This window comes from Bactrocera neohumeralis, chromosome 6 (assembly GCF_024586455.1).
Source record: "Bactrocera neohumeralis isolate Rockhampton chromosome 6, APGP_CSIRO_Bneo_wtdbg2-racon-allhic-juicebox.fasta_v2, whole genome shotgun sequence".
Lineage (NCBI taxonomy): Eukaryota > Metazoa > Arthropoda > Insecta > Diptera > Tephritidae > Bactrocera > Bactrocera neohumeralis.
Window position 1 is genome coordinate 67,140,200 of NC_065923.1, and position 12,589 is coordinate 67,152,788.

The following is a 12,589-nucleotide window of genomic DNA, read 5'->3' on the forward strand; positions in this document are numbered from 1 at the left end:
TTCTGGTGTTATGCTGCAACGATTGTCGGCGAAGTCGATCAAGCTAAACTTTGAGGATGTTTCATTATGGAGGCTGAATTTGGATATACATATTTAATAGAATAACTACATGCGTATACTGGAAATTAGTAAAAAAAACTCTCAAATTGACTACGGAAACACAGTTGTCTCTTGAGAAATGTTGTTCACTTTTAAATTGTGAAAAAAGTCAAAGCAATGACAATGAAAAATTATTAAAAAACTTTGTGAAGATAGTCGGTAACCAAATCCCAACCGAGTATTGTCTACTCAACAGCATTATCCAAAATTATTTCGGTGCTCAGTGCTTTATGAAACAATATCTAAAAAAAATTCTAAAGGGCTCTCTTTGACTGCTGTCAGCATAACCTTGGCTAAGAAACGAACGAAATTGAGCGACAATGCTGTAAAAAATTAGTTATTCCCAGTTGTTTAGTTTAGCAAGTAAAACTTTACCAGAAGACAGGTTTAAGGTGAATAATTTCTCTTGGATTAATGATTGGAAAAGTGTGGACTATAGTAAATGCCTACAAAACTCGAAGAGAAGCTATTAAAACTCATTTAAATATCTAGATCGTGCATTTTTGTTGACGTTTGACTAGTTCAGCAGGTTGCTTTAATATGTAAATTGCTTCTGAAAAGTTTATATAGCGCATAGTTCGAATTTTAACTTCTCCACTGCAGCAAAAACTAGGCAACTATTACTTGCCTTACACTCCCTTCCACTATCGCCCTCCGTCGCCCACTTCAAAAGCCATTAACGGCGAAACTATTCAACCAATGTGCTGTGTCTGCGTCGGAAGCGCAAAATTTTTTATAGTTTCCTTCCGCGCTAGACGCCCACACCATCTGCGGCACAAAAACTAGTTGGGCCATATTTGCAAGAATAAAGTTAGCTAAACTGCGCTGATGTTTCCGGTAAAATTATTCCACCTTCGTTTAGTTTAACTTTGAAGTGGGCAAGAACAAAAATAAAAATAAAACGCCGACAAATGTGCCGCTGCACACTTCGTAGGCTAATTAAAGAAATTTCATTAAAAAATACATGACGTAAAAAGTTCGTCTGGACGAAAATTAGTTTAAAGAGAAGGGCAGTGTTAGAGGTCTGTGGTCTGTGTGTGCAACCGGCTAGGTAGGTTGGTCGGTAGGTAGTTTAGGTGGGCGGCTGCGCTGGTAAACGAGCAAGGTGTTGATAACAGCTTTTAAAGTTTGCGCTTGACTTAAATATTTCAAAAGCGCAGTGGCGGCACTGTTGAAAGCAAAAGAGATGAGAAAAAAGCGAAAACAAAATTGTATAAAAAGGAATTAAGAAGAAAAGCTGCCGCAAGCCAATTATTTGCAATTATAACAGTTTTAATTAAGTTATACTATAATTTTATGACGTTCTGCAATCATAACAAACACTTGCATATATTATTTCATAGAAAGGATAGAGCTTTGATTTTGAGGTAAGACATTTTTAGGTTAATACAATAATATGCTTGGTTTTGAGGTTTCTCTCTATGCAGCTAATATTGCTTAATAAATAGCAGATGTATTTCGGTAGAGACGAAATTGCCATCATATTTTTCATATGACAAAAAAAACAAATTCAGTTCAGTATTTAAGTAATGTATTTTTATTATTTAGAGTTGCTGTTTTTGACTACATCATATATTAGATTTTTTTTGGGGAGCTGAATAAAATATTTCTTTTACAATTTATTTATTTTGGAGAAAGTGAACTAATAAAAATAGTTTTTTTCTTTTCATTGTTTATTAAATTATACTCACAAATAAACTGTATAAACCCTTTAATAGGATATCATAAACAGTTTTTTATTAGCAGCGGTTTGAAATGTACACGACGAGCTTAATCACCCCCATCAGTTAATCTTTAAGCGCATTTTTCTCGTAACTACGTTTTTAATATTAGCTTGACTGAGAGAATGCATCAACTTTTAAATATTCTGTGTATTCTGTTTAAAATACTGACCTACAACTTCTTTGATCTGCTCAAAAATCGAATTGTGGCTGGCTCAAACAAGCATTCTCAGAGATGAATAATAAGTTGAAAAATATTTCATTTCTTTCCTCAAAATGTTTTTGAGCATTCTTAAATTATGTGGCCGTTACGACGAACCATTAACTAATTGTCGAAGGAATAAATTTTCATGCGTTCTGAACCCATCAACCGTCTCTTCCAGTGTCGAAATGCGTTGACTCCTTAGGTTATTTTTTACGTATGAGAATAAAAAGAAGTAATTCAGTGCCAAGTCATATAGGATGCGGGTGTTTCTGTCGATATATGAGAACTCGCATCGTCATTGTTGAAAGTGATCCCTTTTCAGCGGCTGGGTTTTCAGTTTTCTTTAAAGACAATTGTCAAACAAATGCTTGGAAACCTCTCAGAATTGAATTTTTCGTCAGTCTTGTGGTATGGTTTAGACATGTCCAATTTTTAACTATTTTTGGTTTCGGCTCATCTGGAAACCCCCATTCAGTCGACTGCTTAGGACTGTCGCAATAACAAAGACGGGGTTCATAGCTCCAATATTGCACTTTTTTAACATTTTTTGGATTACATAAATATTTTAAGTTATTGTTAACAATATATATGGCTTTTCCTTAAAGTTAAAGAAACTTACGTACAAAAGTATTATCCTGTATTTTCGTTCTTTAAACAACATAAAATTTATCTATATCTACAGCCTTGACTTCAGATCTAGGATGAAATTGACGAAATCGGTCTCTATATTATATGACAGAACAGCAATATTTACGATTATTTATGTTTGTTGGGATTCAAGCTTGGGAAATTCTGGAATCTTTATGGGAAAAAAAATTTACTTCAGCTATCTTTTAGACTATACAGCCTACTTCTATATGATTTCAGTTCTAAGCCAGTAAAGGAATTAGTATTTGACTTCAGTCCACGATTTTGATGCCAGTACTCTTGGTTTATAGATAAATATAGATCGATGAAGCTACAAGTAGGTAGATAGGCTTGAACTTTGATATATAGGCTAGGTAGAGAGCGGTCAGATTTTATTCAAAAAATTGGAAAATATCCCTTTGTCCCTAGTTCTCCTGCCATCTAAAATGCGCTTTTTCCAGATATCGAAATTACAATGCATTACAGAAATTAACATCACAGCACTTCTTATTTGCAACAACTATTAAAAAAGAGTAAAAAATATTTTTACAGAAAAAATACATGCATATATTAATATATACATTAATGGTAGAATTTGACGCAGACTGATCCATATAAACGGCGGGTCCATAAATTTTTTTTGTTTCAATTAGTGCGAGCTTGGCAGCTATTTGTTTGTGACGCTTCGTGTTTGGCTAAATATCAATAACAATCTAGTTCGATTATGGTTTAATTTGGTATAAAAAACCAGTCTAAGTTAAATTTGGTCTTGAGTGTATGTGTAGGAAGTGCGTATTAATGCCTTTCGACAGTTGGAAGACCGTCCCTGAACGGCTAAGAGACATATTAGAAAGCTTTTCGGTTTGAAATGGCCTGCCCAAGAACCCGCTTTCAATAAAAAACACAAAAAAGGCAGTTTCATAATAAATTATTACTAACTCTATTGTATATATTTAGTACGAAATTATTAAAAATGTGTGCTCAATTTTAAATATCAAGAAAAACTTCTAAGTGAAAATATTTGAACACAATGAATGACATATTGCCTATCCTTATGAATATTAAAGAATAGATATTGGTATTCATCCTTCAAGATAAAAACTAAACTACTTGCAATATTTTGCAACTTCCACCCCAATTTGCATAGAAATCTAGAAACAATCAATCAATTTATTTACTAAGAGCAATTTACTAACGATTCTGTCAAAAATCAAGATATTATACATACATATATGAATAGATGCACATTAGGGTGCTTCCCAAAGAAATTCGAATTTTTTCAACTCTTCAAACTTCAAAAGAAATGTTGAAAAAGTAAATGAAAAGTGGTTTTTGAAGTACCCTAAAGTAGTTTCATTTTGTGGCAGCCACCAAATAATTTATACGAGTACATCATTCTGTGAACACACAACAATTTGTAAGCTATGCATCATATTTTACTAATATCTATATTTTATTATGTGATACTAATTTAAAATACAAATAAGTAACAACAAATTGTAAGAAAAGCCGACACATCATAAATACCAAAAAACCACTCATACGCCATGTTTGACCAGAGTGAACACAGCCAAAAATAATAAATCGACTCATTTCTCATGGCAAGCAGCGAACTATGAGTCAATATTTGTCAATGAAATATGGTTGCGTTGAATGTTCCTAAAATTTTATGTAGATTAATGGTCACTTAAGTCGCTAACAATTGAAAAAGAAATATATTTTGAGTAAATAAATTTGTTTGCTTTGACGCCGAGCAGCTGTTTGGCTACATAGCTATCAGTAAAGATTGATGATTCTTTATGTGGTTTGAGAAGAATATGTGAGATCACATCTTCTTGCCATGATCGAATTAAAGGGGTCATGTCATGTGAATATCCTTCGATTTAATATTGGTTTGCGCTTTTTGAGTGCACACTGAAGTTATTGTAATAGAATAATAATGAATTGTGATAAATTTTGAAATTTGATTGGAAATTGAACCAATTATTAAAACTTTTTAGTTATAAGAATGCTTATTTTGTGAAGCAGCGTCATTAGTTAGTAAAAGTATATCAAAGTCTTAATATAAAATATTTAATTTCAAATGCAAAAAGTTGAAATATGCAAAAAATAGAAAATAAAATATTAAAATATTAATGCTTTAGTTACTTAATCATTATGCACTTATCAATTTTTAATGAAATGGTGGCGAAAAGTTTGTAGAGATTAAAGCATTTTTTTAATAAATTTTCTATCTAAATTTTTAAAATAAATATTATTATTTTTTGAAGAAATTAGGTTTTTGATGGCAAGCAAGTTTAAAGCATATCAGAGGAGGTTGGTTTGATATTAAGTTGGGCCGATATACCCTTGATTATTTATTGCTGTTACCTAAAGCTAGAATTACAATACTTTTTGTTTTGTATTAGTATGTATTGGTATTCAAAATATAAAAGTTTAGGCATCTTATTTCATAACATACTTCATATTTTGTATACCAAAAAATAACATTTAATGCAATTATTTCTGTTTTTCAGTATACAAGGCTGCAGGAGCAATATTTTTGCAGTGCGATGGGTTTTTTTGTTGTCTTAGATATCTATGAACTAACTGATATATATACTATTTTATATATGTAATTCAACTTCTTTTTACTGAAATATGTAAAAAAAGTTAATTGGCTCAAAAAATTATATCATGAAAAATCTATTTTTTTGAAATTAAAAAAATATAAATACAATTATGTTTTTCAAACTAAAAATAAAAAAAATTGAAACCTTAAAAAGTCATAAAAATATTATAAGCATTTATTTTATTATCCTAGCATTCCATATATACTCAAATAAATCAAATTTTAAAAATTCAATAAACAAATTTTTAATTTGGCAGTATTATTTTCTAACGAGCTCAACTAAATATAGTGCCATATTTCCTGACGCATTTTACCAATACCATTCGCAGTTAAAACAACACATATATTAATAAATTTAAATATATAATTTTGTTTTGTTCAATTCACCACTAAATTGTAGTGAATTTGCTATTATGACTGGTGATTTATGAATAATATTTTTTGAAAATTTTCTAAAACTTCTACATTTAGTAAAATACAATTTTATTTATGAATAAATAGCAGTAAATAATTTTAGCAACCATAATTATGCCGTGCTACTGCGCTGCAGCTCATTAATTAACCGCTCAACAGTGCGTATGAGTGATCAAAATGCAATAATAGAATGCTAAGAGCGTGTTGATAATCGGAACCGAACTAGCAAAGCGAAATACTACGTGAGAGCTACCAGTGGAGAGTGTGCATAATTTGCGTAAAAGTCACCAAACCGCTGCAGCAACTACTGCATAAATTGCAGTAGGCCTGCGCCTATAAAATAGCCAACGCGGCGTATGCGTGACGAGATGGAAAATCATGCGCCAATATTTGACAAAAAATAAAGAGATTCTAAATAAATTGTGACCACGAAAATGCTACATAAATTTGCAAAGCTATATAAAATGTGTTGTTTTAGCTGCGAACGGTGGTGGTAATATGTGCACATGGCGTATGCGTTATGTTTATTTAATATGCGTGGGAAATATGGCTGTGGTCAACCTATTTAATTATCATGAATTTAAATTTGATACGTATGTATGTGGTCAGGTCTATTGGCGTTCTTTTTGAAATATCTCTAAGAATTATCACTTCAAAGAAACAACAAAATTAAATTTTAAAGTTTTAAAATTTTTGTATTCAAAAATTAAAAAAATATATAAATTGTAAAAAAAAAAACAAATATTGCACATAAATATTTTCAAAATTTAATTTACATTTAAAAGCAAATATTTTTTAACATAATTTTGAAGATAAATGCTTTTTGTAATCTTTTAAAACGCAATTTTGAAAAAAACTTTTTCGATAAATGAATTCGCATTAGACAAATTTAGAAATATAATATTAAAATTAAAAGTCTATATTTTTTTTAATTTAAAATTCAAAAATTATAATTTTCAAAATCAAAAAAAAAAAATTAAAATTTTCACTTGAAATTAACTATTTGATAAATGTTTAAGGTGCTTTTATAAAATAGCTTTCCATGTAGACTTTTTCAAATTATTGAAAAATATGTTAAATGCACTTATTTAAAAATTAGCTAAAATAAATGTGTGACGAGCCACAATATATTATAATACTATATTTCAACTTTTAATACAACATGGCAACATCATGTCAGCAAGCCAGCTGCTCCTGGCTTACAAGCAACGCTGAAACGAATACAACACAAAACGAAACAACGAATACATAGTTAACCGTTAGGCTTGAGGACGCCCGCTATTATTACTATATAGGACTACACATCATACGATCAACTCTCTTCTCCTGCTGAAAGCCATCGTGTGCGCATCGTACACTGCAAAAACTATTAAAAATTTTTAATATATATCATCAGAAATTGAAAAAAAAAATACAATTACAAAATTTATATTTTAAAAATTTACAGTTCAAAAATAAAAAGTAATATAGTTAAAACAGCTATGTATGCAAAATTTAAAACTCAAAAAAAAAAAAAATTATATTTTAATAAGAAAAATTTAAATCTTTAAAAATAAATGATATTTAAAAATTTAATTTAAAAAAAATTTTAAAAGTTAATGGCAAAATGCACACTTAAGAAAATTAATAATCGAAACATTTTGTTTTTTTTTTATTATCCTTAACTCCGCATCACCTGCGATTTGTGTCCGTTAACACATGCGCCACTAACCTGCAAAACTATTTCTCGCGTGTGTGCATGCAATGCGCCAGTTTTGAAATTCTATGCATTGATATTGAATGCGACAACGCACAGCAGCTGTTTGAGGAGTGTGGAGGGCAGTAAATTTATATTTACATAGCTAAACTTCGCGATAGGCCTGACTACAGAAAAATACTGCAATAAAATGCAAATATGTATATGCTTGCAGCCATCTGCGCATTGCAGTGTTATGCCACAACTACGCAGAAATACATTCACAAACATATGCATTCGTATAGTCAATCAGTCAGACATGTGGTAATTTGGCAAAATTAAGCGCTCGTATATTCGCAACGGCTGTAGTTATTCATCATTGCCACTCCAATGGTTCAATAGAGCGCTGATAGACCCCGTTGCTTGTTCGCTCGCGCGTGGTATAGGGTGCGCAAAGCCGTAATGAACACATAAACATCTGGTTAACCGCGTGTGCAGCCATCACACAGGCATTCATATGCATATGCAAATTTACTGTTATATGAGTATTTAACTGCTATTAGGGCTTTGCTTATTGATTGACACATATATTGACATATATACGTACATATGAATGTTATCAGAGAGCAGAAATAAATTTCAATGAAATTACGTGAAATATTCCTTAATTGACCACACAAACAAATATGATGGGAGAATTGAAAGTCACATGAAAAATATGTTGCAGAACCGATAGGGAATGGATCATTATGCTATATCCCTTTGCAATTTCTGAAGACATCTAGAACGTTAAGCAATTTAGGTCTTTCCTTACATGTAGCGTTTCTAACTATCCACTGTCAAAGTAACAACCAGAAAATGGGGTTAGTAAACTCACCGAATACCAATTACTGAGGTTGTATGGACGTTGACCAGTTCGACATATCTTTCTTGGCAATCTTCTCTTTGCCAGACTAATGGTTTTTGATGTGACCTCAAGATGCTTCGTTACGTCAAGACAGTTTAATACATCTTCTGGTATAATCTTTCGCAGCGAGGCCTCTATCGGTACTTACTGTAGATGTGCAAAAATTACAGTAGGTGGCATTACAATCGTATATGGAACGCTCGACTTGTCTCATATTCGTCATGCATATTAACAAAGAAAAATTGCTGAACGTCCATCTCGGTATCTTAAATTGAGGCTTAAAACTATTGGTGAAGCATGCGAATATTTTCATTAAGTAGATCGGTCAACGACGATGGATTTCCGTATTTATTGCATTAGGACACTATTCTAGTTTGAAGAATTTAAAAATATTTTAGCTATTTCGCTCCAAAAATATTTTATATAATATTGTATTCAATTGAGTAATAATTAAGATGATTTTAAATTATTAACTGACGGTATATCTAATCTGTTTAACGGAGTACAATTAGTTAATTGAGTGAAACAAATTGTGCTAAATCAACTAATTGAGTTCAAGTAGTTAATTGAGTGAAATTAGCCAATTATTAATTAATTTAATTCAATTAGTTAGTTCAGTGAAATTAGATAATTAAGCTCAATTAGTTGATTTTACTTAATTAGAAAATTACTAGTTGTTGTTTTAATAAAATAGCTTTTCGATTCGTAAGTTGGATTAAGTTTTTCAATATATAATTGAGCTCTATTAGCTTATTTAGTTCAGTTAACTAATTGAGTACAATTATGTTACGTATTTCTGAAATTGACATAATTCAATCAATTAATTGAGTGAAATTAGCTAATTGAGTCCAATTTATTAATTGAACTTGACTTAAAAAAGTTCAATTTATTATTATAATTGAACGATTGCTTAAATAAGAATTTACTAATTGATTTATAATAACTAATTAAAAGTGCAATTAACTGATTGTATGTAATAAGAAAATGAAATAAAATTAAATAAAGTAAAGATTCCATACATATTTACGGTAACTTTATGCAAAAACAAAGTCTGCTTTAAAAAAATATCATTAAAAGAAATTAAAAAAAAATTATTATGTATTACCCAATGTTCTAAGATTTCAACAATTACCAAAATTGCCAAATCAATCTACATTGGGGGTTAGGTTAGAGTGCTGATCGTACCATACAAATTAATGCAAGATTCCATTTGGGTAGCTTTGTAAGCTACTTTTTTGTGATTACCAGATGTTTTTCCAATAAATTTTCTCAAATAATTTAATCTTTTTGGAAAAATTTGAGGTATTGTCGCAATTTCACCAATAGTTGGGTGAGTAACGAAAATCTACCGCCGTGCCAGTATATCTTTCCATTATCGCAAAATTTATTAAAAGTTATTCGTGGCCACTCACACTTCAAATGCCAGGAATTTACTAGGCAAACTAATCAGAGACCTGCATTTGCTTTTTACCTATTAACTATTATTATAATTTCATTCGCCTACAGTCCGGCTGATTGCTGACATAGGAAATGAAATTCCAGCAACAAAATAAATCAACTCTGTCCACGGTATGTGTCATGCTAATTGCGCTAAGTAAATGCCAGCTGCGAAACATACCTCCAACTGAAATCGAATAGCACATGGAAGCATAACTAATTTGTTGAATTTTTTTGTAGTTTATGAAAGCGCAAGAGAGAGAGCGTGTTAGAGTGCAAATTGAGGTTAGAATGAAATGTTGCCATGAAAAATTGCATGTTAACGGTGCGGTTCGTTTGGGTAAAGTGCTCATTTGGTAATGCCCGAGTGCGGAAAATTAATGCATATTTTATGAATTTTTCATTACTGTTTTGCAATTATGTGCATCTACTTTGGTACTTTTTCCTTTTGTTTTGATTTTTTATATTGCCCATAAAAATATTTTATGCACCAAATAAATATTTAAAATTTTTCACTGGAGAAAACAAATTTAACTAAAACCAATCCAGTTACTACCAAATCATTCAGAGGTCTTAAGATGATTGCTTTCATTCCTTGTGAATCATAGTTTTACTATCTTTAAGTTTTGTGGCACTTACAATCTGCTGTGGCACAAAAATGAACACCGGTTAAGAACTTTCGCTTTAGATATTGATTCCAGAACTTACATATGTAAAGCCCAGATGATGGGACCTGTAGCACTTCTCTATTGTGTAAGTTGATTGATTTTGCTGCGCTTATGAACTTTGTATATTGAGGGGTTTTCATGCTTTAAGGTTTTTTATCCACTTGTAATTTTGAAACAATCTAAATTTACTTTAAATGCGTTTTTCGCGAAACGATGTTTTCAAAGTCGGCGAGGAATATTTTTCCAAAACGACGTGACCGATTGCCTTGAAATTTTCACAGAATCTTTTTAGATACATTTGTCAGGTAATGATCGAAAGAATGAAGTTTCTGATAAATATCTCGATTTTTTAAGTCACTTTAAATTGCAAATTTTCTTGCAAAAAAATGTTTTTTTGTTGGGAAGCCGCCACTTTGTTTTTCATTTGATATTTCGAGTTTCTGGAAGAGATTTATTTATCCATTCTACTGAATAAATGACAAAATCTAAATAAATTATCTGAATCCATACATACTACCCAAAAAATTCCTAAATAAATATACATACATATATTAATGTTTGCTCATTATGCACAAAATAAATAGAAGCATAGCTTTGAGCTAAACTTAATACTCAAATGTCGCACAATGAATATTATCTAATTTCATATGTAGTATGTGTACAACATTATTAACATTACAGCAAATATTGACCTATACTTGACTCGATGAGCACTCACGGCACATCACAGCAAGTGACTCTCCTCCAGAGCACTAACATGTTGTCGGTGTTGTTAACAATCCTCTCTATTATTGATAAATGTCTATATGAATGTATGTATTCATGTATGTATATGTGTGCATTTCAATAGATTCTTCAAAGATTCGAACTTTTTAGCGTTGTTGCAACTGCAATGTTTGGCTATACAATCACTCAAGCAAGTAGTCAACCAGACACAAACATCATTACACGCAAAATCTGTGGTGTGTTTATGAAGGTGCGTGCGGGTGATGAACATATTTTTATTCGTGTATTGTACTTATGCGTGTGGATAAGCATTTCCTCTATATAGTATATGACCAATTAAATAAGCAACATGAAAATTCTTCACACCAATGGCGGGTCCACGCAGTAGTGATGTGTCAAATTTAAGTTGTGTAAAGCATCTATAAGGTAGCTTTCTAAGACTGGTCGCCTTCCCATGTTGCAGCCTGGATTACACAAGATGACCTGCAGTCTTTGAGTTTTTAAGACCCTAAGACTAAACATTGAAACCTGAATGATAAAGACTAAATATAGGCTTTTATTTTTTGTGTTCGGTTGGAACTAGTAGTTCAGTCATTCCGTCACATGAGTGGTTGGCTGGCGAGCTAAAGCGGCCGTCGTCTCGTTAAATCTCTGGTTGATCTTAGGGTATATACCTTAAAGTCATCACTAAGTTTATGTATTAGGTTTATATTCAGATGGCAGAGAAGACCCAGCTATCTTCATAGTGGGTTCGGAAATTCCACAAAACGCTAAGGCATTCGATAGGAAAGTGAAGTCGAATCGTCGAGTGGCAGACAAAATTAAAAAATACTGCGGTTCAGAGGGAGTCCAGTGAGATCACTTATAGCTTCTTCAAAGCATTGAAGATAACAGCGCTTCTGATTTCTAACTAAACAAGTAATACTTCAAAGCAGCCGGGACTGCAAACAACTTGGACAACTCGAACTGGACGAAGACGTTAAATTAAATTTTAATAAACTTAATATACTCGGTGTCACCCCGTGTAGTCATCACTCCACTAAACTATAGAGAGGCAAAGAATGTCTTCAAAATGAGGACGCTGAATAAGAAAAAGAGAGAATATCAATAAATATGCTGTATAGTTCCTGATTAGATTTCCAGCAACATGAGTCGAGGTCTAGCGACAAAATTTAAGAAAAAAGACATATGTATAAAAATTTTATTAACAAACATTAGTATCTTCTGCAATCACTTCTCCATGCTGCCTTGGAAATCAAGAGGTTTCATAAGCATATTCTCTAAATTCCGCTTAACGGTTAAAACCGAGTTAGTATTTGTGGCATGGATATTGCAATAGACTGTATGCTACGAATGCGAGCATGTTCTCTCTGACATTTTCCTCTACTTTTTCCAGGAACTAACGACCACTTTGAAGACAAGTCAATACACAAGTTTTATAATCAAAATATCGAAAACGATATGTCGGATTTCTAGAGCATAAGTGTTCCTAAGTTATA